This window comes from Haemorhous mexicanus, chromosome 6, assembly GCF_027477595.1.
Source record: "Haemorhous mexicanus isolate bHaeMex1 chromosome 6, bHaeMex1.pri, whole genome shotgun sequence".
NCBI lineage: Eukaryota > Metazoa > Chordata > Aves > Passeriformes > Fringillidae > Haemorhous > Haemorhous mexicanus.
Genome location: NC_082346.1, coordinates 66,454,429 through 66,480,130, shown reverse-complemented (window position 1 = coordinate 66,480,130; position 25,702 = coordinate 66,454,429). Strand labels below are relative to the sequence as shown.

Genomic DNA, 25,702 nt, shown 5'->3' with positions numbered 1-25,702 from the left:
TTCTGGGGCAGAAGAGAACTGACAGAGCAGCAAGTGCTTGAACCTGAAGCCCAAGACTCTGGTGGATGCCAGCCAAGACCACGGATGTTTTACCAGGGAGCATCTTATTGTCTCTCTTCTCTCTCCACAGGGGAGCACACTGTGAACGCCAAATCAGGGCTGAGCATGACACTGCCTCCAGCTCCAAAGGAGACCAGTGCTAGGACTGAGTGTGGGGCAGAGACCACCCCAGCAAAGCCAGCTGACATGAGTTCCTTTGAGGGAGAGAAGATTTAGACTCATTTCCTCCTGTCAGCCTCTCTCCCCTGTTAACGGCTCGAATGAGCTCTGCGAAGCAGCAGCTGGTACTTGGAGATAAACACTAACTGAGGCTCAGCCCGGCAGCCCAGCCCTGGACAGCTTCAGAGGCTGCCAGGAGGACAGAGGATGATGCGGCTCTGGCAGCTGTGTTCCTTGCGAGGCCAGGGTCACGGGCTGCTGTGGAGACCACTTCAAAGTTCTCGGTCACACGGACAGCCCTGAGCCCAGGAATACCGATGTGCTCCCTCTTCTCACCCTCACCGATGCCAGACGCTGCATCCCAAGGCACAAAAAACTTTGGCATGGTATCAGCAGAGAGGCATGAGGACTGCCGCTGCTCCTTCCCGTTTCTGGAACCGGGCTCCCACCACGTGCGTCCCCAGCCAGAAGATGTATCCCGGCAGCATTGCTCCCGCTGCCTCCGAGCGTGCCGAGAAGTTCCGTGGGTTTTCTCCTGCACCCTCGGCGGCGGTGGCCACGCGGGCTGGTCCGGCTGCAGAGTCCCGGGGCAGCCCCGGAAGAGCAGACAGCTGCCTCCCGTGCCAGGGGAAGGGTGTCGGGGGAGACGGGGCCGTTGCCCAGCGGTGGCAGGGCACGTGCCTGCACATCCCTCCAGGTGCGGGGTCACTGGCCGCCGACGAGGTTCGTTAATTGCTCCTCTTCCAGGCACCGCAGGCAGAGCTCCTCTTCTTCGGGTCCTGCAACATCCCCGGCGTTTTCCCACTAAAGAGCACTAGAAAAGGGTGTCAGTGTTCCATAGCACGAAATGCACTCTCCTTCCTCCCTGTTAGAGATCCCGGAGGCAGGTAACGATGCCGCAATCCCCAAAAGCGCTCCAATTTACTGCCCCCACAGATGACCCAGCGTTTCCTTCTCCTGCCAGGATCATCCCTCCTAGAAGTCCGGTGTTGCAGTCCCTGTTCTCGGACCAGGGCACGGGCAGAATGCGGGCAGCTGCGTGCCCCGAGGGTGGACAGGAGCACCTCGCCATGCCGGCGGCGCGGAGCGGAACTGCCGCCGCGCTCCCACCCCGCGTGGCCGCTCCGCGGGACTGTTTCGCCGGTGCATCCACCGGATCGATCGTCAGGTCAAACTCCCGCGCACGTCCCGCAGCCGCGCCGCCCCCGCCCGCTCCGGACCCGGGGCCGCGGGCGGCGGCTGGGGCAGGGCTGTGGCCCCCAGGAGGGCTGCGTGGTGCCCCGAGGGCCGCGGCCGCTCTCGGCGCCCGTCGCCGCAGCCCGGCCCCGGCGCGGCGGGGCAGGCGGAGGCGTGTCCGTCTCCGTGCCGGTGCCCGCGCCTGGTCCCGCCCGGCGGCGCGCAGCCCCGAGCCCGGCGCGGCGGGGGGCGGCCCGGCCGCACGTCTGCGCGGCGGCGGTCGGGCGGGCGGCTGCGGCTCAGCCGTGCGTGCGGCGGGGCGGGGAGGGCCCGGCTGCTCCAGCCCGCCCCGGCGCGGCGCGGCGCGGGGGAGGCGGCGGCTGCTCCATGCGGCAGCGAGCGGCGCGGCTGCCCGCGGCCGGGGCCGGGGCCGGGGCCGGGCGGAGGCCGGCGGCGCGGAGGATGGGCGCAGCTGCCGCCGCCGCGGAGGGCCGAGCCGCGGGCGCCGCGCTCCCCGCTCTGCCCCGCCGCAGCGCCCGCCGCCGCGGCTGCTCCGCCTGAGCGCGCCCGGCGCGGAGCGGCGCGGAGCCGCATGGCCCTGCCGCCGGCCGCCCCGCGCTAGCGGCACCCGCACCCGGGAGGCGCCGGCCCGGCGGCGGGGCTGCCCGCGCCTCGGCCACGTCCGTCTGTCCATCCGTCCGTCCGTCCAGTGCAGCGCCCGGCGCGCAGGATCCCGCAGCGGGGTGCGGAGCGGCAGCGCTTGGCGAGGATTAACCTGGCGCAGGTACACGACAAGGTCAGCGCCGGCGGGAGGAGAACGGGGCGGGCTGCCCGGTGCGGGGCGATGCGGGCGGGCTGATGCGGGCGGGTTGTCCCGCGCCTCCCGCCCCCGCCGCGCGTGTGTGCATGTGCCGCCGCCCGCCCGAGCCGCCGCGTGGGGCCGTCCCCGGGCCGCCGTGCCCGTCCCGGCCGCGGGCAGCTCCGCCGCGGAGCCGCGGTAGGATGCGGGGGGTGAGCGCCGGCTCGGGGCGGAGCGGCGGGCAGCCCGCCTGCCGCCAGCGCCCGCAGCCCGCCGGGGCCCGGCCGCGGCCGCACCCGCAGGGGACGCGCTCCGGCCGCCGCCCGTCCCCGGAGGCACCAGGTAACGCGAGGGGAGTCGCGCCCGGCACATCTGCATTGCACCGCGGTACTGGCCCAGGGGACGGGGCGGGGGGGGTGAGGGGCGGCCCGGCCGGTCCCGCACGTCCCGGTCAGGACGACCCCACGGCGCGGCGGGGGCGCCGGGACGACGCCCTTCCCGGGAGGGCGGCGGCCGCGGGGAGCGCGGAGCGGCGGGGCGAGTGCCCCGCGGACGGGCCGGGCCGGGCCTGGCCGCGCTGCCGCCGCTGCCCGCGGGACGGCGCCGGCGGCCGCCCGCGCTGGGCTGGGCTGGGGATGCTGCGGGGCCGGAGATGCTGCCAGGCTGCGATGCTGCGGGGCCGCCCGTGCCGCGGCCGCCGCCCCCTCCGCGCCGCGCCGCCGCTGCCGCCGCCGCCCGGTTACCGGCACCGCTGGCGCTGCGGCGCTGCCCGAGCGGGCGGAGGCGCCGCTGTTCGCGGAGCCATCCCGGGCTCTCTCGCGGGTGGCTCGGGGGGGCTCGGGGCGTGCGGGGCTCTGCCGGAGGGCGCAGGAACCCCGCGGCTCCCCCTGCCCTAGTCCTCCCGCCCCGTCCCACCGCCCCTGGCCGCCACACGCACCCCGCTCTCCCCGCCGCTCTCTCCCTAGGGCCGCCGCGGTCCCCCGCGTCCCGGGATGCGGCTGCGCCCCCCTCTCCTCCGTCCCCTCCGCCCCCTCCGTGGCTAACACCGCCATGTGCGTGAGAAGAAATGTAGGACAGAATGGCCCTTCCCCGCCGGAAGGTTCCCGTTGGGGAGATGGCAGAACAGCGGCGGAGAAGCCGGCGGAGCCTCGCAGCCATGTTGGTGTCGGTGCATCAGCCCTCGCGGCTCCGGGAGCCCGGCTGCCGTGCGGGAACCGGCATGTCTGGGCCAGGTGCACCGGGGAAGCCTCTTCCCGGGCTGGTCCTTCCCAGCATGGACCGGGGAACACCGGCTCTGCGGCTCCTCTGCATCCTGGGACAGCAGCTTTTCCCTTCCTCCCTTCCAGTCTGTTGCATCTCCGGGGCACTCATTATGTTGTGTGCGTGGAACAGAGGCATGTGTTGTTCCAGCTGTGGTCATGAACGCGGCCTCAGCAGTCCTGGAGACCAGGGGTGGGACAGCAGGTGCCCCCAGCCAAGCCCAGCCCCGTGTGGCCTTTGGCTGAGTGCCGTGGAACTGGACAGGCTGGGTGTCCCTGCCCTTGGCCATCGTGCTGTCGTGCTGGTGATCCTCCCCACCCACGCTTCCATTTCGCATGTTCCTGTGTGACACGTGGTGTCAGCTTGTTCCTTCTGAGCATCCTCGAGCCAGCCTGCGTGTCCAGGGCTGCTCAGGCCGGCACAGCCAGCCAGCCCGCTGGCGAGGCGAGATGGATCCATGCTGGAATTGAAGCCTGTTGGGTTCCAGCTGTGCCTCTGCAGATGGAGGGGTCTGGGCTGGCCTGGCAGCAGTAATCCTGGCCGTGGCTGTGTCCAGGAGCATGGGGCAGTGCTGCCCAGATGGACTGCGTGTGCTGGCTCTGGTCTGTCCTGGTGTGCAGGACTGCATCCCCGCTGCCTGGAGCTGGGTGCTCGGGGCTGTGTGCTGCCACAGGGACTCCAGGTGGGCACCCTGCTCCTGTGTACAGGCTACGCCTCGGAGCTGGCCCGTGGGCTCTGTGGTATTCCAGAGTCAGTCCTGGCAGGTAGAGGTGTGCCAGGCCTCGCAATTCCAGTGCTGGTCTGCGAGTCAGGTTTGGTTTTGCACAAGCAGCCGTAGCAGAGACTGAGTGTTCTCAGTGCCCAACACCTTCCCAATCCACGTTGCTAAATATATACTGTACTCAAGGGATATGCATTTGTTTAAATGCATAATAAATGTGTTTAAATGCGTAAGGCTGGATCATAATGCACACCAGAGCTTGCCAGTTTGGCCTCCAGTTACAAGCCTCTCTAAGATACATCTCCTGGCATATTACCTCATCTTTTTGCTTTCAGAAAGAGCAGTTCTTGGTTTTATCATGGCAGGGCAGTCAGTGGAGGCAAATCCTGGTTGTGTCAGGTACCCAGTGCAAGTTAAAGCTGAACTAGTTCTCCTGTTCAGCAGACACTTCCAGGTGCAGGAGGGGTCTTGAGATTGACCCATTCCACCAAAGACATGCAGATGTGGAAGTGGGCTCCAGATTGTCCTGTTCCACCAAGCATATGCAGCTGCAGAAGTGGCCTCCAGATCATTCTATCCCTGTGAGAGCTGGTGGGCTGAGTGCTCATGTCATCCTTACAGCCAAGAGAGCTGCACTCACCTGCAGCTCTGCTCAGGAAGGTGCCCCAGGGGCTTGGTTTGTGTTTTTCATGCAGGTCTGTTGTCTGAAGAGGCTCCTGTTGGCCATCGAAGGTGTGAGTGGGGCCAGGGGCAGGAGGCTGAGAGGTGCCTCCCAGCCCAGGTTCTGGGCAGGCTGGGAATGTGGGGAACTCAAGAAGAGATGTGGCTGAGCAGCATGGCAAGGAAAAAACAGATCTTCCCCAATTTTTTGAGAAAGACTGGAGGGGATGCGAGGGCGGATCCATCGGGAAGGACGGCCTTGGCACACTGCGTGCCTGCCCTGGGTAGGTGGAGCATCCCCAGGTGCCTGGAGGGGCTGTCCCTCCGCTGGGGCACGTGGGGGTAGTTCAGAGGCTGGAGAGCTAATGGCTTTGCACTGCTGATCGATCCTGCCTGTGCTTTCAGATGTGGTGAGGCTGGGTTTTATGGAGCAATCTTTGCATATTCCCTGCACAAGCAGCTGGGCTGAGCGCCGCTCTAATGGCCTCGCTATTAGCGGGCTCAGAACCCGAGCCAGACTGAAAAGGCTGTGTAAGTGCTGCTCAAGCGTTTTGGGCCAGGCATATTCCATGCATTAGGGAAGATTTGTACTCTTTGGACCAGACATCACTGAGTGTTGTCTATTTATACACATCTAAATATATCCTCTGCAGTCTTCAGACTTTTCTAGCTAGTAGTAAAATTACTTTTCAATATCATGCTATTAAACCATGCTTGCTGACACTATCTGATGAAGTTTGTGCTAGGAGAGGCTTATGTGTGTGTATGTGTTTTAAATAAAAACTGTTCATGAAGCAGTTAGCTAAAATGCTTTGGAAACAAAAGCTTGTTGTCTGTGTGGCTGGGTAGCAGGGAGAAATGTGGTCGAACAGGAGCAGTGCTGGAGACATGCTCAAGCCTGGGAAACCAAATCCAAACCTTATCCAAAGTATAAGGTTTTGTTGCTGAAGAGTGAACCATTCTTTCTAGAAAGTTTGTATCAAATAATCATGTACTTTGCAGCAAAATAGAAACATTTGCTTCAAATTAGTCAGATATACCTTCTGCTGCTCTGGAGTTTGAGATGTTATTCTGAAAACAAAATGACAAATCTTGAAGTAAGGTAGGTTGTGGAATTCCTCTGCAGTGCCCAGATCCAGGCTGTGGAGGGTGTTCCCTCAGAGCCCTGCTGCAGGTCTGTGTCCTGGGTGCAGTTCTCTGGAGCTGCTGTGGGGCTTAGTGGGGCTCCTGAGGAGGGTGCAGACCTTGGCCACATCCCCCATGGGCTTGCTGCCTGTGTGGTGGTGGCAGACACGGCTGGTGATGCCTGCAGCCCGACATGGAGTGGTGATGGCCATCGTTTTGTTTTCTGTGGCAGCTCTTGCTGTCGGTTCTTGGAGAGCTGAGAGGCTGCAGAGGAAGGGAAAGGGGTTGGTATTCACAGGGGAGGAGGTGAGATGAGGAGAGGAGAAGACAGGGCTCTTGGAGAAGGCCCTGGCCCAGAGCCCCTTGAGCCAAGGACAGGTGCTGGTCCCCCGGGCCACCCTTGGCTGGGGCTCTGGGCTCCACGAGCCAGAGGTCATGGAGCCATGGTGTGGTGCCAGGAGCCGTGTGCTGCCCTGTGGGTGAGGGCATCTGAGGGCTCCCTGCCCGTGTGCCCCATCCCACCTGGCCACTGAGGTGCAGGCTGAGCACGCCATGCCCTGACTGCGCAGCAGCTTCTGTGTTTCCACGGGATAAATGGCTGTACAAGCCATATTTGTTTCGAGCAGGCTGGATGATCTAGAAGGTGGTTTGTCAAATGGCTAACTGAGGCAGTACTGGGAGCCTTGGTGGGTGCCTCTAATTGTGTAGCACGTGGCCAGTGGGACCTCAGAGTATTTGAGCCAGTTCCCAGTGCTGCAGAGCTCATGTCCAATGCTGTCGTTTTGAGTTTGTTCTTGTAGATGAAGCTTCTCCCCAGGAACTCTCTCATGGCAAAACATTTCCATGAAAACATATGATTAGGTAGCTTTGCTTTAAAGTGGAATATCTTTTTTCCCTTGAAGTTTTTATTTAGGCTTCTCTGTCAAGATCGTGTTGGAATTGTTTTGTATTGCAGACAGATAAAACTCTTCAGTTTTTGTTGCCTCAGCATTGTTTCATTGCCACAGAGCTGATATTCCCTGCATATTTATTTCCAATTATTTATACTTCCTGGTCTCTGTAGCTGGCCATGGGGGATGGAGAAGCAGGAGCCCACCACAGTGAGCTGTGACAGCTCAGTGAGTCCTGCAGCAGGACTCACCAGCTGTGGGACAGCAGGTGTACGAGGAAAACACAAACAAAGAGGAAAAGGCACGGTGGAGAAAGTCATACTGAGAGGAATCCCCAGGATGTGTTCTTAGTCCCCTGGTGCTGCTGGTCCTGGGACTGGGATGGGATTGCCTTAGCACCTCTGGGGAGTCGTGCAGAGATGTTCTGCTGCACATGGCTGAGGTGCTAGTTCTCTGTGCTTAAGCCAGACTTAAGACTTTGCCTGGGATGTGAAGTGTCTGCCCCAGCACAGGAAGGCAGGTGCCGTGGGCACAGGAAGGCAGGTGCTGTGGGAACAGCAGGCAGGTGCCATGGGCACAGGCAGGCAGGTGCTGTGGGCACAGGAAGGCAGGTGCCGTGGGCACAGGAAGGCAGGTGCTGTGGGAACAGCAGGCAGGTGCCATGGGCACAGGCAGGCAGGTATCATGGGCACAGGCAGGTGCTGTTGGGCACAGGTGCTGTCGGTACAGGCAGGCAGGTGCTGTTGGGCGCAGGAAGGTGCCACTGGCACAGGCAGGCAGGTGCCACGGGCACAGGTGCTGTTGGGCACAGGCAGACAGGTGCCATGGGCACAGGTGCTGTTGGGCACAGGCAGGCAGGTGCTGTGGGCACAGGAAGGTGCCACTGGCACGGGCAGGCAGGTATCACTGGCCCAGCAGGCAGCTGCTGTGGGCACAGCAGGCAGGTGCCGCTGGCAGCGCCGCCGGGGCCCTGGGAGCTGCGTCGTTCCCGTTTTCTCCAAGGCACTTGTGCCAGCCCTGATGTAAGGCTCCCTGATAGGGCTCGTGGGAGCGGCTCTGAGTAAGGCGAGCGGGATTTGTCGCCCTGTCAGCCGTGAGTCAGTGCTGCTGCCGGGGACGTGGTGTTTCACAGGAGCCTCTGCTGCCGGCTGCGCTGCGTGAGCGCCGCTGCTGCCATCGCCGTGCGCTGTGGGCAGGCTGGGTGTCACTGTGCCGTGGGCAGGCTGGGTGTCACTGTGCCGTGGGCAGGTTTGGTGCTGTGGGCAGGTTTGGTGTCACTGTGCTGTGGGCAGGTCTGCTGGGCTCGTGGCTCCTCCTGACACGTCAGCCTTGTGTCTCATCTCTGCCGGCACCCAGCTGCACTGACGCTGCTCTTGGGGACCAGGCTCCAAACTGCAGTTCCCAAGAAGTGACTGCTGCTTTCCTGCCTCTGGGCCTCAGCTTTGGCTGCCTTTGGGGACAGTCTGCTGTGTCACAGGCGGGTAGGGAGGGCTCTGCACACCAACAGTACCCTGGGCAGGAGAGCACCGTGGCCCTGAATGCCACAGCTGAGCCTGGGCAAGCTGACATAGACAACTGAGCATCTTTCCGCTACGGTGTAAAGAACCAGGGTAACAGCACGGGCCCCAGTCTAGGCTCCAGTGCTGCCCAGCAGCAGGGTGTCCCAGCAGGTCCTGTGCAGGGGTCCTTGGCATGGCTGTGGTGGGTTGGAGATGTGCTGCAAGTGCCTCCAGGTGACTACCCGTCCTCCCAGTGTGGGTCTGGTAACGTTCAGGCCCCATATGCTGTGCTGAGCACCAGGGATGGGGATGAACATGGAGACAACCAACCACCCTGGTGACATGTGGCCTCAGAGGCTCAGCCAGCAGAGCACCTGCATCGGGACTCCTCTGTGGGCTAGTTGTCACTTGCTGCCCTGGCATGCTGGGCCACTAAAAACAGATGTGTCCTTGTCCCCAGGTACATGGCAAGGATTGCATTTAGTGACTGGGAGTGCAGCCTGCCTTCTAGTACTCCATGTTCCTTGCACAGAGCCCCCTGCTCATCTGCAGCTGGGTCCTGCAGGTGTCCCACATGCACCCCTCTCTGCATTCCCCCTCTGGCAAGCAGCGAGGGTCCCTCCATCGGGGTCTGGTGTCCTGATGTGGCTGAAATGAGAGGTTGCCCCCCTAGGGCTGGCATTCCTGTTGTGTTCAGTATTGCCCTGAGTTGGACACAGCTAGCATGTGTTATTTAAGAAGCATTCTGCAAACATGCAGCTTCTGTGGATTGAGGCAATCCCCTGTCCTTGCCTGCCCTAGAAGGGAACCATGACAAACGCCGTGGAAAAAGGCACGCTAGGTCAGGGTGGTGGCAGCTGCTGTTAGTGCCAGATGAGGACTGTGTTAATTTCTAAGGGAACAGATGAGGACAGCAGTATTTAAAAGAGCTTTGTGCTGTGTGTGCCGGTGGGTGCCAGCTGCCCAGGTGAGCTGCCCAGGTGAGTGCCCTGGGATTCTGGCACTGTGTGTCCCAGTGCTCTCTCGGCCCCGCCACGCTCCACTGGCTCTGCCAGGGCCTCCCGTGGTGTCACCAACAGGCACACAGGGCTCAGCTGAGTGAGCTTCATTTCTTCTAAGGAGCATTAAAGAAGCCAATCAACGTACAGAGCGTGTGACTGCACTTAAATTCCATCTGGAAAGTTATAACAGTAAATAAAGAACAGTAACAAGGAGTGAAATTGTGTGGCCAGAAGGATTGCAAGACTTGGAATGCTGGGGAGAGGCTGGACTTGCTCCTTGCCATCTGGAATTTGGGTTTAGGTGTTAATAAGATATCCAAATGGTTCCCCAATGGTCAGTAATGCATCCCTGGTTTGTACTGGGGATGTGAGGAGACGTGAAGGCTAAAGGAGGAGAGTGAAGGACAGCAGGATTGCAGCTACCGCACACGGGTCAGAGGAATCACTCCTACTCCAGGGGCACACACGGTGTTCCTGTGCTGCCAGGCACAGAAAATCTAACCCAGGTGTCTGGGGAGCAGCACACATGTCTGGCAATCTGGGTGTCTCTGCAGGGACAGGGTAGAGCATGCAGGACCCAGCTGCTCTCCATGCCCCGTGCTCTGTGCTGCTGGTGTGGCCAGCAGTGCTGTGTCTCTGTGCCCTCCCGTGTGGCCACCATGTGTCCGTGCCCTGTTCCATCCTTGCCCCCAGCATGGCCAGCAGTGCCAGCTGGAGCAGCAGGGCTGGTGGTTCAGGTGCTGGAGTGGATTTTGTCCAGCAGAGGCTTGGTCCTGAGCCGGGGTGTGTGTGCATGGGGCATCATGGAGCAGATACCTGCCTCCTGCACAGCGTGGTTTCCCTCTGCCAAGGCTTTTGAAGTGTGCTGACTTTCACAGGTGTGGTTTTGGTTTACCTCTGCAGCAGCAAGTTGTGTGAGGCAGCAGAAGGGGATTTCTAGGGTGAGAGGATGGATGAGGAGGAGCCGTGTCCCCTCGGTGTGTGTCAGGTGGGACTGTGTTGGGAGGGCCCAGTGAATGGAGTGTGGACGGGGGGCTGGAGGCACTGGGGGGGCTGCAGTGCTCCCCTGCCCACGATGCTGTGCCTGGAAGGGGCACTGGTGGGGGTCACCCTGTGCCCTGCACACCGGGGGGGCAGCAGGGCTGGAAGGACGGGGTCTGACTGCCAGCAGCTGCTGCTGCTGCTGCTGGTGGCAGCTCCACAGCCTCAGGAGCAGTGCTGGGGCTGCTGGTGGTGTGGAGAGAGCAGAGTGCTGGCTCAGCTCCCTTCCCAGCTCAGCCCAGAGCCGACTGCTGGCATATGACACTCGTTATCTCTCCAGCTCAGAAACACAGTGCTCAGGGCATCCTGATGGATTTGTGACACTTCCCATGGGACTCTGTGCTCATAAACCAATTAAAGGATTACATCCTTGTAATGTGGAGAGTATTCTTTGTTTATTAAGTAATGCAGGTATAATTCAATTAGTGACAGACTGACCGGCTGATGTCAAGTGTGGGTGCCAGGCAGGTTGGCCTCAAGCTCTGCCCCCCCAGATGGGAGCAGCAGGAGCTGAGGGCAGCAGCTGCCCCTCCTGTAGCTCCCCGTGCCCAGCATGGAACCATGGGAGCTTTTTATGGCTTTTGCTGACGTGTTTCCTTTACAGAGTCACAGAATCCCAGAATCGTTTGGGTTGGAAGGGACCTTAGGGCTCATCCCACCCCTGCCATGGCAGGGACACCTCCCACTGTCCCAGGTGCTCCAAGGCCACTCCAGCCTGGCCTGGGACACTGCCAGGGATCCAGGGGCAGCCACAGCTGCTCTGGGCACCCTGTGCCAGGGCCTGCCCACCCTCATAGGGAGGAAGTTCTCTTGTAGAAATGAAATGGTTTATTATTATGAGATGGTTTCAGGCTGGCCGAGTGTTTACTGTTTGTCGTGGCTCAGAAAACCCTGTGTCACCAAACGGTGTCCAAGGCACAGCCTGTGCCCCCGTGCCTCCCTCTGGGTGGCTGTGGGTAGCTGCAGTGCCCTCCCTGGCCCCAGCTCAGGCTCTGCCATGTGCTGCTCCCTGTTCTGCAGCACTTTGGGCTGCATGAGTGCCATGGGCTGCAGGGCTGAAGCATCTGCTCCAAAGGAGAGTTCCTCAGTGCAGAGAGTCCTGTCCCCAGGGAGATCCCTCTGCTCTGCTCCTTTGGAGAGTTCCTCAGTGCTGAGGGTCCTGTCCCCAGGGAGATCCCTCTGCTCTGCTCCAAAGGAGAGTTCCTCAGTGCTGAGGGTCCTGTCCCCAGGGAGATCCCTCTGCTCTGCTCCTTTGGAGAGTTCCTCAGTGCTGAGGGTCCTGTCCCCAGGGGATCCCACTGCTCTGGGCCCTGGGACAGCCCAGGGCAGGCAGAGGGCTCCAGGTGTTTTTCCCTCTGGAAAGGGGAGGTCAGGGGCTGCTGGGTGACTTGTGGTGCCTTGGCACTGGCTGGGCACCCATCTGCCAGGAGAGATGGGCATAACCAGAGGTGTAACATGCCCTGTTCAGCAGTAAGGCTGTGCAGGAGTGACTCTGGAATAGACCAGGACTGATTCTGCAGATCAGTACGGGGTGGTTTGCTCCTTGGTGAGAGACAGTGGAACTCGGAGAGCACACCACCAGTGTGTGGCTGGGAACAACTGGGTGCAAAAGGTGTTTCCAGACTGCCAGACCTTTCCAGAAAGATCAGTATGTTTCAGTGTCCTGAATAATAAATGCCGGTCAGAAGCCTGTTCTGGTTTTCCATGCAATCTTAGGACAGAATTGCACTTAGTTTGCAGCAAGGATCAAGCAAAACTTTAAGTGCTGAATGCAAATATAATTTGGAAAAGGAGGATCTGCACATGTGTGAGCTAATAGAGGCACAAAAGCAGCTCGTGTAGCCTGGCACTGCTGGAGGAACATAAGCACCTGACAGCAGAATTATCTCTGAGGACCACAGACTGACTTGTAAACTGTGGAATAAATTGCTCTTATTTTGTAGCATTTACGTGCTCAGCTGCACTTCACAGGGTTTTGCTTGTCTGGCAATTCCTGTTTGTCAGGTGGAAACCCTGGGCTGCTGGGGGCTGGCAGCTAGTGAGCTCTGAGCTGGGCAGAGGGCACAGCCTGGCAGTGAACTCCTTCCTGACACCAAGTCCCAGCTAGAGGGGCCAGGAGGGCGATCTTGGCAGCAGGGCAGTGAGGCTGAGGGTGCTGCAGAGGAGGAGCTACCCTGGCCCCTCTGCCCTCTCCCCTGCAGGGCAGTGGAAGCCCCAGCCCTGAGCAGAGGGTTCCTGCCCTCGTGGGCAGTGGCACAGGCACTGAGGTGGCACAGGCTGCCTGAAGCACGGTGCTGCTGCAGCAGCCTGGGGCTCCTGGGGCTGCCACTGCCTGGCTGTGGCACTGAGACCTCTCAGGTGCTGCTTCTGTCACTGCAGCTCCTGCAGCTCCTTCCAGTCCTGCCGAAATTACGAGGTGTGAGTTGCTGTTCTTGGTGGACAGGAGTGGCAGCTCAGGATCTCCGTGCCAGTGCCAGGCTGGCAGCTCTCTGTGCCAGGGCCAGGCTGGCAGATCTCTGTGCCCAGTGCCAGGCTGGCAGATCTCTGTGCCAGTGCCAGGCTGGCAGATCTCTGTGCCAGGGCCAGGCTGGCAGCTCTCTGTGCCAGTGCCAGGCTGGCAGCTCTCCGTGCCAGTGCCAGGCTGGCAGATCTCTGTGCCAGGGCCAGGCTGGCAGCTCTCTGTGCCCAGTGCCAGGCTGGCAGCTCTGGGTGTCCATTGCCAGGCTGGCAGCTCTCTGTGCCCAGTGCCAGGCTGGCAGCTCTCTGTGCCAGTGCCAGGCTGGCTCCTCCCCATGCCCAGTGCCAGGCTGGCTCCTCCCCATGCCCAGCAGGCTGGCAGCTCTCTATGCCAGTGCCAGGCTGGCAGCTCTGGGTGCCCATTGCCAGGCTGGCAGCTCTGTGTGCCCAGTGCCAGGCTGGCAGCTCTCTGTGCCAGTGCCAGGCTGGCAGCTCTCCATGCCCAGTGCCAGGCTGGAAGATCTCTGTGCCAGTGCCAGGCTGGCAGCTCTGTGTGCCCAGTGCCAGGCTGGCAGATCTCCATGCCCAGTGCCAGGCTGGCAGCTCTCTGTGCTAGGGCCAGGCTGGCAGCTCTGTGTGCCCAGTGTCAGGCTGGCAGCTCTCTGTGCCCAGTGCCAGGCTGGCTCCTCCCCATGCCCAGCAGGCTGGCAGCTCTCTGTGCCAGTGCCAGGCTGGCAGATCTCTGTGCCAGTGCCAGGCTGGCTCCTCCCCATGCCCAGCAGGCTGGCAGCTCTGGGTGCCCAGTGCCAGGCTGGCAGCTCTCTGTGCCCAGTGCCAAGCTGGCTCCTCCCCATGCCCAGCAGGCTGGCAGCTCTGGGTGCCCAGTGCCAGGCTGGCAGCTCTCCTGCCATGCTCAGGCTGACAGTGATCCTCTCCCCTGACATGTTTCCTGTTCCTGTTCTGGTGCCACGCAGTGCCAGGCTGCTCACCTGTGCCCTGCTCTGCTCCCAGGGGTGGCATTCCAGCCTCAGGGCTTTGTGCTGTGGCACAGTGAGTTGTGTGGCTGTGGGAGGCAGTTTTGGTCCTTCAGAGCATCAGTTTGTGTCGAGGCACAGTCGCTGTTCCCCCATGGGCTCAGTTGCGGGTTTGGCACTTCTGGGCAGGCAGGAGCAGCAGTCCCTGCCGTGCTCCCTGCTCCTGAGGCCAGCATCTCGGGGTAGGATGGAGCTCATGGGCTTGGAGAGATGGGAGGGACTGACTTCTGCTTAGTGAAGGGGAGGGAGGCACGGGAGGGATGGCCACTCCCAGCACATGTGATGGAAACACAACCTGCCCGCGTCTCTGGTGACTTGGGGCTGATGCAGACCCGTGCAGGTGTTGGCTTCCTCTGCACGGCTTGGGCTGACCTGTGCCCCTGGGGCAGGACAGGGCTGAGGGCCAGCTTCGGCATGAGCTGGGCCTGTGCCGATGGATGGTGCAGGCTCCCAGCAGACGGGGAGGAGGAGGAGGAGGAGGAGGAGGAGGAGGAGGAGGAGGAGGAGCCATTCCTGGGCTGCAGCACCCGAGCAGTGGTGCTGGGGCTGTGGGCAGGAGAAGGAGGGCTGTAGTGCTGGGTGGGCACAGTGCTGGGGACAGTGTGCTCCTGTGTCCCTGTCCTGCCCATGCTGGGCATGGAATGAGTCCTGCAGGAAACTCCTATTTTTCAGACTGGTGCCAAGATGATTTTTTGCCTTTTCTTTTCCATACCTTTTCTATGACTTTTATGTATCCTCAGTATTCTTAGCACGCATCCTTGTAATTCCTTAAGTCTGATAATTTAGCATAGTCCTGGTATTCTGTTAGGCCAGGAGACCAAACATCCTAAAGGCCTCCTAGTAAACTTTACACTATCTTGGGAAACCAAGGTCCTCTCTAGAACACATCCTGTCAGCTGGAGATGTGGCCCATCCAGGGGGGAATTCCACAGATGGGGGAATACCAGGCCACTCATCCTGGCCTCCCACTGGGGCATCCTTGTCAGATATGCTGATTTGTGGGGTCTGTAAATGGCATATGTGACCTGCTGTGTGTGTGCATTGCAGTGCACCAGCAAGGATCCTTATTGAAATACTGAGGTAAAATCCCTTATCCCTTAGCTGTGTGTGGCTCTCAAATTTTTAAAACCAGGGAGAGGCATCAGGACCTCTTTGCTGGTGTCAGTGCCCGTGTCACAGAGAGGGTTTGTCACATTCTATCAGTGTGTCCCCAGGGTTATCACCAGGCACAGGGCTGGTGGCTGGAGCCTCTGCTCTGGCTCTGGGCCGGGCTGCTGTCTGTCACCCGTGGTTATGGGGACACCAGCCTTCCAAACAGGATCACTTGGCTGTGCAAAAAGTCTGTCTCAGTATAATTCCAGCTGTGTCCTGGCGGTGCAAGAGTGCCCAGCTGTGGTGAGGAGATTGCAGAAGGGGCTCTTACACTGGCGAGTACTCCCATGAGGACAGCTGTGTCTCACTCAGGCTGCCTGGAGTGAGGAGCTCCTGCTGCACGAGATGCTTCTCTAGGAGACCCCAGAGCTCTGGGAGATCTGGGGACTGGTTTCCTTCCTTCTGAGCGAGTGTAACGGATGGCACATTCCCTAATTACCATGGGTGAGGCGGGGGGGCATTAATTAATTCCCTAATTACCGTGGGTGAGGCGGGGGGGCATTGCCCTGTCCCTTCCAGGGGTGTGAGCTGTCCTGTGCTGTGCACGGGCTGTGGCTGCACAGGAACCCAGTGTCCCCAGGTCCTCCCTCAGTGCCAGGGCCAGCAGAGGAGCTGTTCTTGTGCCTGGCACTGCCCAGTCCCTTGGAGCTGGAGGTGTTGCTTCCTTCCTGTCCCCCAGCCCAGAGCAGGGTTCCAGGTCTCAGGCCTGTCTCCTGAGGGTCTGTGTCTCCTGGCATTGCTGCTGGCAGCTCTCTGGGCTGGCTCTGACACAGCCTCCTGGGGGCTGTGCTCCTCCCAGCTGCTCCTGGGGGTCTCGGTGGGGTTTTGGCAGCCATGGACCTGATGGTGCTGCTTGCTCTGGTCACAGTCACTCTCAGAGTGGCAGCCTCATGCCAGGATGTTTTACTTTGGCAAATTTACTCTTGCCCCCAGCAGCCTGATCTAGGGGAAGGTGTCTCTGCCTGTGTTGGGGGTGGAACTGGATGGTCTCCAAGGGCCCTCCCAACTCACACCATTCTGGGACTCCGTGGTCTTCCAGAAGATCCACAAGTCCTGTTCATGGGAGCTGTGTAGGGTCACTGTGCCCACAGAACCAGTGCTGCTGGAGCTGCTGACTGATGGAAGGACTTGGACATGAGCCAGTGCTGTGAGCAGGGTTGGAAGTGCTGCCCAGAGCATAATTCTGCTCTGCTCTGTCCCCTTGCTGGGACACTGAAGTAATTTAGTTTTCTCCAGCTCCCCCACCTCATTCTTAATTACAAAAGTGAACAAGAGGGCCAGACAGCAAAGGAGATAGGCAAGGGAGAGCTCAGGTAGCAAAGCTGAGAATGGAAAAAAAAGTTATGGATTCCTTAAAATAAGATTTTTTTTTCCCAGTGAAAGGTTTTCTTATGAAAAGAGATTCAATTGGCATCGGATCTTTGCTGCAGAAATTAAGTGTATGCAAAAGAATTTGTGTATCTCAAGAATCTCCAGTACAGCAGGAAGGGCATGAGGCCTTTGCTTTTCTGTTACTTTCTTTAATATAAGAAAACTTGAATTAAAGAAATGGTGAAAAGCTTTAAAAAACCAATCAGCAACAGCACAACTGTTGAAGTGTTGGCAGATGGCTGTGGTACTTGCCTGGCACTGGGATCTGCTAGGATGTCCCCTCACACTGTGCAGGAGATGCCCCTGTCCCTCTGCTGTCCCCTGTCCTCCTCCCTGGGGCCAGTGCATCCGTGTTTCAGCTCTGGGTGCTTCCTGAGCTGTGACCACGGAGCAGCTGCCTCTGTGTCAGCAAATAACCAGGACTGGTCGAGGCAAGCTTCTCTGCTAAAACATGATGTGGTTTGGAATGCCACGTGCCCTTCCCAGAGGGTTTCCCACCTGATGACTTCTCCCTGTGCTTGGGGCAGTTTTGGCCTGGCCTGCCCACGGTGGGGCTCTGTGGGTCCCTGGGGTGGGAGGTGCTGGGCCAGGCACCCCGAGCCTGCCTGGTTCCCTTTGCCACTGCAGACACTGCTGGTGGTGCTGAGCCCCTCAGCCTGGGGATTTGGGCTCTCCAGAAATAATTCTGAGGAAGAAGATGGATTCTTGATCTGCTCAGAGTGAAAGAAAAGTTAAACAACTCCCAGTGGCATTCTCTCCATCATCTCTGTGTTTGCCTCTCACTTCTTCTCATCTCCTTGTGCAAACTCAAGGGGTGTCTGAGCAGCAGGAGCGCCCGTGGGGGTGGCTGGGGATGGGGTTTGGGTTCTCTCTGTCCCCTCTGTCCCCTCTTCCTCCTGTTCTGTCCCCTCCTGCCAGCCCAGCTGGGGTCAGGGGCTGGGCTGTGACAGGGACAGGTCACACAGACACGTTCCTGTGCCACGGAGCTGGGAGAGGGCTGTGGGAATCTGGAATGCAGGGAGCTCCCAGAGCTCTGGGCCCGTGAGCCAAAGCTGAGAATTGAACCCAGGATTTGATCTGAGCCCTTGGGAAAGGCTCCCCAACTGAGGGGCCAGAAGTGAGAATGTGGATTTATAGTTTATAGCAGAGACACGTTGAGCTGAGGAAAGGGAAGTTTAGAGTTTAAGATATAGAAATAAGAGTAGTTCCAGAGGTAAACAAGGAGTTCAGAATGCAGCACTGTGGGTTTGTGTGCCCTAACATGAGTGGCTGAGAAAGCTCACACTGGAGCATGGGTGCATGAGATGAAATATTTAAGGATTGGGTCAAAACCACAAATATCCTTGTTGGCAGTGTTGTATTGGTCAATAACTCCTTATTCTTGTGACTGAGGGTGTTGTCACCTCCTGAGCCAGGCAGTGAAGATGTGAGCTGAACTCACCCTTCCTGCCTCTGTAGAAGATAAGGAAATAAACCAAAAATAAACCAAAAATAAACCACATCATCAAAACCAGCTCAGAGGTCCTGTCTCTAACCCACTCAAAACTCCCCACAAGTGAATTATCATAGATGAGGAGCAGTGAGTGATGTATTTTTAAAGAGGACATTGTGTGGAGGGCAAGGTGTCTCTCCCTCTCCGCTTTGATTTCTGGGCATAATTTGAAGATAACTCAATTAGCTGCAGCGAAGTCATGCTGATTTACTCGAGGTAAGAGTTTGAGGTTCCTTGTTTTGTTTCTACAAGCATTTCCCTGCACAATGCTGCTCTGCCTCCTCTTGTGAGAGAGAAACTGTGTAATTCTCCTGATATTAATTAAGATAAGAGACAATTATGCCAAAATGTATTAAAAGGGAAATAAATAAGTGTAAAACATGCCCAAACTGCAGATGACAGTCCCTGGCCTGGCAGCCCAGGCAGGGGCCTCTGTGGGGAGCAGCTGTGGGGGCTGAGGGGGGGTCTGGCTGTGGTGCCACTTGAGACCCACCTGGACTTGGTTTTCCTTTGGAAATGGTGCTGTTCAGGGAAGGCTCACACAGGAGGGCATGCAGGAGAGCAGCTGTGCTGGGGGCACCATGAGCTGAAGTGGGTCTGAGCACGCCCAGGTGGCACCACATGGGCTCCATCTCCTCGTGGTGGGAGCGCTGGGGGTGAGGAGATGCTGTGTGCCAGAGCTGTGTGCTGTGTGCCAGAGCTGTGTGCTGGAGCTGTGTGCTGTGTGACAGAGCTGTGTGCTGGAGCTGTGTGCTGTGTGCTGGAGCTGTGTGCTGTGTGCCAGAGCTGTGTGCTGGAGCTGTGTGCTGTGTGCCAGAGCTGTGTGCTGTGTGACAGAGCTGTGTGCTGTGTGCCAGAGCTGTGTGCTGGAGCTGTGTGCTGTGTGCCAGAGCTGTGTGCTGTGTGCCAGAGCTGTGTGCTGGAGCTGTGTGCTGTGTGCCAGAGCTGTGTGCTGGAGCTGTGTGCTGTGTGCCAGAGCTGTGTGCTGTGTGCCAGAGCTGTGTGCTGGAGCTGTGTGCTGTGTGCCAGAGCTGTGTGCTGTGTGACAGAGCTGTGTGCTGTGTGCTGGAGCTGTGTGCTGTGTGCCAGAGCTGTGTGCTGTGTGCCAGAGCTGTGTGCTGTGTGACAGAGCTGTGTGCTGTGTGCTGGAGCTGTGTGCTGTGTGCCAGAGCTGTGTGCTGTGTGCTGGAGCTGTGTGACAGAGCTGTGTGCTGTGTGACAGAGCTGTGTGCTGGAGCTGTGTGCTGTGTGCCAGAGCTGTGTGCTGTGTGCCAGAGCTGTGTGCCAGAGCTGTGTGCTGTGTGCCAGAGCTGTGTACTGTATTCTGGAGCTCTGTGCTGACCCTGTGTGCTGACCCTGTGCTCTGGAGCTGTGTGCTGACCCTGTGTGCTGACCCTGTCTGCTGATCCTGTGTGCTGATCCTGTGTGCTGACCCTGTGTGCTGACCCTGTGTGCTGACCCTGTGCCAGTGCTGCCCCTGATGCTCAGAGCAGGGCTCCTGCTGCTGCCTTGCCATGCAGGTGCTGGGCAGGGAAGCGCAGGGGCAGGGGGAAGGTGCTGGCTCTGCAGGCTCCATCCCAAGCTCCATTCCAGACCAGAAGGGCTGGAGGAGGCCGTGTTGGAGCTGGCAGTGCCCAGGGTGAGCTCCAGTGCTGGGTTCCCTTTTGCTGAAGGGTGAAGGATTCTGGTGTCCCACATGGGTGCCCTGCAGGGTGCTGGGCAGTCCCAGCCAGTGCTGCTTGCACCTGGTGGGTGTAACTCAGGAGCTGCCTCTTGAGCTGGTTCAGAGCACAGCTCTGCTCCTGAGAGCCATGGGGAGGGGGTTTGGGAGTGTCAGTGTGTGAAAAGGTGGTCAGGAGCTCCCAGGATCTCTGCCTTCTCCAAGCCATGGCTGGAATGCCAGATGAAGGCTCCTGCAGCAGGATTGCAGGCATGTAGCACGATGGGCAGAGCCTGGCGTGGTCCTGAGCAGCTGCTGTGCAGCTCCTGCACAGCTGCCCACAGCTGGATTGTGGTGTGAACGCTGGCTGCAGGTGTGCAGCCCTTGTGAGGCATTGCTGCAAGGACCAGCCCCAGCTGTGCAGCTGGATTTGGGCTGTGGGTGGCCGTCTGTTGGCATCCGTTTCTTGAGCTCTGTGGAATTCTTGCCATAGCAGCACGATTGATCAAATTCTGAAGCAGCAATTAAAATCTAAATTTCTTTGCCAAAGCCTTAAGTATGTCTGTTATCTGAAATGCTCAGACTCTTTGCTGAGTGAAGAACATTAGGACCAAGAGACCCATTAAATTTTCTGGCACAGACAAAGGAGATAAATCCTGCAAACTGATGGGATCGCATGTGGCAGATCTGATGGTATCTGCTTCATGCACCGAGATGTAGAGGAGGAAAATTTCTTTCACAATAATTTCTCAGGGCTAGAAGTTTTGGAGATGGCTATCTTTTCTTTTTCCAGAAACCTGTGTAAAGTGGTTTTGATCTTGTGCAGCTGAAGGGAAACCTGTTTTTTTTGTTTTTTTTTTTTTTTTTTTTGTTTATATTACTTTTTCTGTCCTACAAGATGTTGGGAGCAGAGGAAAGGACACAGTGCCACTGTGTCAGCCCTGGCCTGAGCAGTTCACACCATCTCTGGGCAGCTGTTCACAGACTTTTCACAACTGTCATTCTGATGTAGGTGAGGTCACAAAGGTCGTGGTTCAGCTTCTCCTGGTGGCAGTGATGCTGTCCCCCACTAATCCATGCAAGTCTGGGAGCTGTGGTCCATTAAAGGGAGTAGCTCAGCTCTGAGCTGTGCTCTCTAGCCAGAGCTTCCATCCTCACAACTGCAAACACCAGTGCCAGCATTGCCCCAGTGGCCCTGACTGCAGGGCTTAGTAATGTGAGGTGACAGGGGGTGGAGATGTGGCTAATTAACAGATGAAATAATGAGGCACTTGCTCATTAGTGTCCTGATGGCACCTTGTTTAAAGCTGTGGGTGGGAAGCACCTGCAGGGAGCCAGCAGCACTGGGCTGGGGGGCTGCAGGGAGCTGCAAGGGTGCAGGGGCTGAGTTCCTGCTGCAGCTGCCCTTTGACCACCCTCTCACAGCCCACATTCCTGCCAGACCTCTGAATTACACAGCCATTGGGGCTGCAGGAGCTTCCCAAGACCAGAGTCCCTCCCAGCTGTGCCAATGCCCACCCTGTCCCCAGCCCAGAGCTCTGAGTGCCACCTCCAGGAATTCCTGGGACACCTCCAGGGACGGGCACTCCCTGCCTCCCTGGGCCCCTCTGTCAGTGACTGACAACCCTTTCCATGGAGAAATTCTTCCTATGGCCTGGGAGTTCAATTCTTTGCTCCACTGCCCAAAAATGCATCTGCACACTGAGGGTCTTTTTTGTGCCTAAAAATCTGTCCTTTGAGATTGGTGGAAGTTTTCTGATGAACACGTTCAGTGTCCTTGGGTCAGGTACCAGGTGCAGGAGGAGGACTACACCTGAGATACAAACACAAGCCTGTTAAGGGCTGCACCTCACAAGGCAAAGCGGGAAATACTTTGGGGTGATACAAAAGTTTTCTCTGATTATTTCTGTTTGCCATTTGCAAAGGAGCAGCAAAATGCAAACTCATGGCAGCTGTTTTCTACTGCTGCAGAAGCTAAGAAAAAGGTTAAAAAGTGACAGTTTAAGTAAGGCATTTTAAAGTGGCAGAGCTGGATAACTGGTACCCAGGAGTATTAAAATAATTGGCCGAGGAGCTCCCTGAGACAGTAATGGTTTATTTTTAACAAATCCTGAAATGCTGAAGATGAACCAGAGGCATAGGAAAAGGCTAATGAAAATTGATAGAAAAATTAAATATGATTTGGTCTAGGGGGAATTGTGCCATCTGCTCCTCCTGGGCTGGATCCCTCTCCCACTGGCTCTGCTGTCTTCCCACTCCCCCCCCTCACTGCTTCCACCACTGGCTCTTCTGCAGACCTGGACAATACAGCAGGGAGATCTCCTGTCCTTCCTGCTGCTGTTGGGTGCTGCTGGGACAGCACGGCCGTGCTCAGCCTCTCTCCCACCCTGTCCTGGCACGTTTGGTGGCTGATGCCATCAGAGGCTGTGTGACAGATGCTGCCTCTGGACCCTGGTTCCATGGCAGTGCCACAGCCTCTGCCACCTGCACCAGCCCCTGGTGTCCCCAGCCTGGGAGGTGCCAGCTGGACAGCTGTGGGATGTGACCATGTGATGGGTGCTGACCCAGCAAATGACCAGTCCCTGTCCCTGAGCGTGGGGATGCCAGAGCCAGCTGGATGTTCCTGATCTTGACTCACCAACCCCCATTCCCGGGCCAGGCTGTGCATTTCTTCCACAGGATTCTGAGGTTCTCCTGTCTCCGTCCTGCCCAACAGCTTTCCTGACACGTTTCCTTGTACACGGAGGCCTCATTCCTTCTCCAGCTGTGCCTGCAGCTGAGCAGCCCTGTGCCTGAGCCTGTCCTGTCCTTGGCCAGGATCCCTGGGGCAGTGCCTGGGCTTCACTGCCACCTTCCTTTATTCCTGTCCTCCCCTGACTCTGCTGCTGATCCCAGTTTGCTGTCTGTCCTGCTGCCAGGCTCTGTAACATTTCCTGCAGCTTATCATTACTTTCTTCTGTTCTTATTCCCTATATCAGGAAACCATAAATATGTATTTTAGAGCCGTCAGTTTTTCGAGCGTGTGGAGTGCTGCCTCCTGAAAAATCCCAGCAGCAGATTTTGAGCCAAAGGGAAGATTGCAAAAATAGTTTCTCCCTTATGGCACATTGAAAGTTTCCCTTTTAGGCGAAATTGCCCAACCCTGACAGATGTATCTGAAGTTTTAAAAAATATGAGTCCCAGTATTTCACTTAAACTGTCATTCTTGGTAAAGGAAAATATTCCTTTTGGTATGGCCATTGATTTCCTTTGGATCTAAAGAGGGACTGAGGTCTGTCGGGTTCCTGCTGCAGCTCTGTGGTCAGTGAGCTCTGTGCAGGTGCTGAGCAGCTGTTCCAGGCTGGCTCTGTGCTCAGACTCTGCCCTGAGCTGCTGTGGCAGCTGGAGGGACTGCCCAGAGCCCTGTCCCCTGCCTGTGCTGGGCCCTGAGCCCCTTCAGCCCAGACATGCAGAATGTGCAGGGAGAGGGAGGGGGCTCTGCTCCTCTTTGGTGGGGACTGACCCCTGCTTCTGTCACAGCCTCCAGCTGAGAGGAGGCAGCTGCTGCTCCTGCCTCTCCCTCCAGTGTCCCCAGAGTGCCACAGAGCAGGGTGCTGGGGCAGGACACCTGCTGCTCCTCCTGCGTGCTGCATGGCCAGCCCGTGGGGACAGGCTGGGGACAGGGGCTGGTCCTGCCCTGGCCCTGCCCTGGTGCTGTGGGTGCTGGACACAAGCTGTGGGTGGTGGTGGAAGTGCTTGGAATGTTCTCTGGATTGGGTGAGAGCCTCTGGAGGGGCTCACCTGCTGGGGCAGAGTCACCTCACGTCACCCTTGGGGAGCTCCTTGCTGGGGCACAGGGTGCTCTGGTCACCCTTGGGGAGCTCCCTGCTGGGACACAGGGTGCTCTGGTCACCCTTGGGGAGCTCCCTGCTGGGACACAGGGCGCTCTGGTCACCCTTGGGGAGCTCCCTGCTGGGGCACAGGGTGCTCTGGTCACCCTTGGGGAGCTCCCTGCTGGGGCACAGGGTGCTCTGTGCTGTGGGACACTGGGGGCTGAGGCAGCAGCTTTGGGGTGCCCGGTCCCAGGGCAGAGCAGTGGGTTCTCCTGGGCTCCCTCTCTGGGCTTTGGCCTCAGTCTTAATGTTTCACAGCATGCCAGGGGCCACACAGCCAGTGCCTGTCCTGCCAGGCTGGATTGCCTGGCTTTCCAGATGAGATAACTCGGTGGATTAATTAGATAGTGAAGTGCTAATAGCGACTGAAAAGAGATGTGCTTGCTGTGTGCCCCAAGTTTGGATTTATTACTACTACTTTCTGTATGGCCTATTAATTTTTGATGACTTTAGATAAATTGCATTCAGCCTGAAATAAATTAAAATAAGTGCATATAAATCATGTTCTATTCTTGGCTTCTGAAAAACAAATTTCCATTTCATCTCTTGTTGTCCTTCCTTTATTACATGTATCCTGCCGGCGCGTGTCACCCGTTATTGTGATGGAAATGTTTTATCTCCTTGAGATTCCCTGGGTTTGCCTTTGAAGTGTCAGGGCTGCTGTAGACATGGCACATCTTAGATCATCTCAGTAGCTAATTTGGCCACATCTGTTTGATTTACCAGTTAACAAGCCAGACCTAAATACTAAATAGGTGTTCTTCCATGAGAGCGATCTACGGTTTGTACCCAGTACTCCTTGACATTAAATTAAACTTTAGAACTCAAAATCCAGCTTGTTTTATGACTCACATCCTCAAGTGATGTTCAGGCAAGTGTAGAGACAGCCCTAATAAACGCCTGGTTTTAGATAGTTTAATTTACTATATGTTTATGTAAGGGTACAGTGACTAAGAAAAGAATTGGCCTCAGTTAATGCTGTGACGATTGCAGGATATTGTTATGCAGATAACAAATGTCCATTTGGAGTAAATCACTGTTAGTTTACTTTTCATTTAATTTGGTGGGCTGTGCAGAAGCAAGGCCATGGAAGAAATAAGTTATTTTTACAGTGCTTGATAAAACCTGCAGACTGTTGAGGCTTGGAAATCTGCTTATGGTTAATCCCCGTTTTCTCTGCTGTGTTGTGCTGGCAGTGTCACCCTGCACAGTGCTGGTTTCTCTGCTTCTGATTGCCCCCAGTTAGACTGTGTGTGTTTGGTGGGCATGCTGGGTTTGGCCACAGTGCCCTGGCCAGTGCCTGGCTCCCCCTTCACCCTCACCCCTCTCCCAGTGCCCCTTGGGGAATGAGAGTGTTGGTGCTTTAAAATGTGGCATTTGTTGGCAAAGGAAACCTTAAGAATAATTTTATTCACAGATTCATAGAATCCCAGAATGGTTTGGTTGGGAAGGGGCCCTTAAAGTCCATCTTGTTCCATGCCTCTGGCGTGGGCAAGGACACTTTCCACCAGACCAGCTTGCTCCAAGTCCTGCCCAATCTCACCTTGAACATTTCTGGGATGAGGCATCAATTACCTCATTTTTCCATTATGACATATTAATCACAGCAATAATTCAGGAATGGCTGGGTATCCTGAGCTGCTGTAGGGTGGTGTCAGGGTGGAGAGTCCCAGGGAGTTTGGGTGTGTGGGAGGTTGTGTACCCACCTGTGTGTCCTGGGGCCTGTGTGCTTACCATTTCTGGAGTCTCTTTCCTGTGTCCCCCTGGCTCCCCTCAGCCCCTCTGGCAGCCACACACAGCTGTGGGGTGTGGGCAGCACCTGGAGGGAAGGGATGGCATCCAGGGACTGCAGCAGGCTGCAGAGGTGGCAGTGGGTGAAGCTCAGCACCCCTCAGCCTCACAGTGACCCTCGAGCACTGTCCCTGCTCCATGAGCATGGAAGGTCACAGCCAGGTGAGAGTGAGCAGGGACAGTGTGCAGGGACAGCACGCAGGTGAGAGCAGCCTGTGCCAGGACAGGAGTGGCTGAGGGGCTGGCACGGCTGGCACAGCTGGCACAGCTGGCACAGCTGGCACTGCTGGTGTCCTGCAGCAGTTTGGGTGTCCATTCTCTGCTCCTGGGAGGACATGGCTGGTGCCCTGCCACCGCCGTGCCCCGGGAGCCTCTGCCAGGGCAGCCTGCATGCCAGGCACTGCACCGGGCTGGAGGTGACCCTGAGGAGCCTCTTTTCCCACACCAGTGCTCACCACGTGTCCCTCTGAGGGAGACCTGTG

The 25,702-nt window shown here is 57.8% G+C and overlaps 1 protein-coding gene across 3 annotated transcripts in view; it reads left to right on the top strand.

Moving 5' to 3' along the window:
- Positions 1 to 2,036: 2,036 nt before the first annotated feature.
- LRFN5 (leucine rich repeat and fibronectin type III domain containing 5) overlaps positions 2,037 to 25,702 on the top strand; it is a 44,019-nt gene continuing 20,353 nt past the window's right edge. For 2 of the 3 annotated variants that reach the window (XM_059850754.1, XM_059850752.1), the window contains exon 1: positions 2,037 to 2,179. The gene's annotated coding sequence lies outside the window, so the exon portion shown is untranslated. Of the gene's footprint in view, positions 2,192 to 25,702 lie in introns of all 3 variants that reach the window. The other variant, XM_059850753.1, reaches the window with a different exon arrangement.